This window comes from Egretta garzetta, unplaced genomic scaffold, assembly GCF_000687185.1.
Source record: "Egretta garzetta isolate BGI_Z169 unplaced genomic scaffold, ASM68718v1 scaffold4, whole genome shotgun sequence".
Taxonomy (NCBI): domain Eukaryota; kingdom Metazoa; phylum Chordata; class Aves; order Pelecaniformes; family Ardeidae; genus Egretta; species Egretta garzetta.
Window position 1 is genome coordinate 378,130 of NW_009259329.1, and position 1,333 is coordinate 379,462.

Here is a 1,333-nt window from a genome sequence, read left to right on the forward strand (position 1 = left end):
GCGGGGCTCCCGGCGGGGCAGCTGGGGGGGGGGCGCCTGCGCCAGCCAGGGTGAATGGCCAGCAATTTCCAAGAGCCTTGAAACAGGAACCCGCGGCGCGAGGAGCATCTGGGAAGCCTTAGCACTATGTGAACTTTGCACAGCTCAGGAACAACTGTCGCTATAGGATTTCCATACATCCTTTCACACGCTGGCTCTGGTGACGAATCAGCTCTGTGAGAGTGATCAAATGCCTGGGACTCCAGCTGAATCCGCAGCCCAGAGCCTCCCCCTGAACCCCAGGATGCAGCACCCAGGGGGAAAGACAACAGCCCCAAGCCCCCCAGCCAGGCTGCAGCGTCCCCCACCACGGCAGGAGCCCCCCTCCAGCACACTGAGGCCGCAGCACAGATCCTGCAGTGCCCTGGGATGCTGCCACCAGCCGGGTGCTCGCGCCGTCACCCCTGGATGCCAAGGGCCTTGGCCTGGAAAAATGGGACAGACTAAAATTATCCCCGGGCCCGCGTGCCCCACGGGTTGGGATGAAACCTACACCTCGGGGGACGTCAGCAGGCAGCGGCCGGCGCACGGGGGACGGGGCACGTCCCCTCCACCCAGGCTGTGCCCGTCTCACCGCCACCCCAGACCCCCAGGGAGCTGGCGGAGGGGACACTGAGGTGACAAAATAAAGCCTGAATTGAGCAAATCCCCTCGGTGCAGAATTCAGCCAGAGGAAAACCCACCACTGCCCCCCCGCCGTGGTGCTGGTGAGCCAGAGGGACGCCTGCCATCCGCTGGGATTTGGCTGGTGATTCCCCCAGCTCAAATTCAGCTGGATCTTGGCTCCATTGCCACGGGGCCCGGAAACCCCTTGGTGCTCCCAGCGGAAACCCGGCCCCCGGCCCTCACGCATGCTCTGTAGAAAGCGGAGGTTTTGGGACCTTGTCCCTGCGCTGTCCCCAGGAGGCCAGAGGCAAGGGGACAGGGTCCAGGCCATGCTCTGGCCCCCTGGCCCCGGCCACCAACTGCTCTCCTGCACTTGCCCGCGCATATCCTGCTGATGTCAGAGCCCAGCCAGCCCTTCCTGGCCCCAGTAACAGCGGGGCTCACCCCTGGTCCACTCTGTTCCCAGGCAAACAGGATCTGGCTGGTCCCCTACAAAAGGGGGATGCCTGGGGAAAAGGCCAGGGACCCCACAGAAACCCTGCACCCTCCCTGCACCCAAGGGCCTTCCCCAAGCCCCAGGAACCTCCCCAAACTCCACAGACCTTCTCCAAATCCCAAGACCAGCCCTCAAACTTCCCCGAGCCTCCTAGATCTCCCCCAGGGTCTGAGGCAAGAGGGGCTGGGGGCT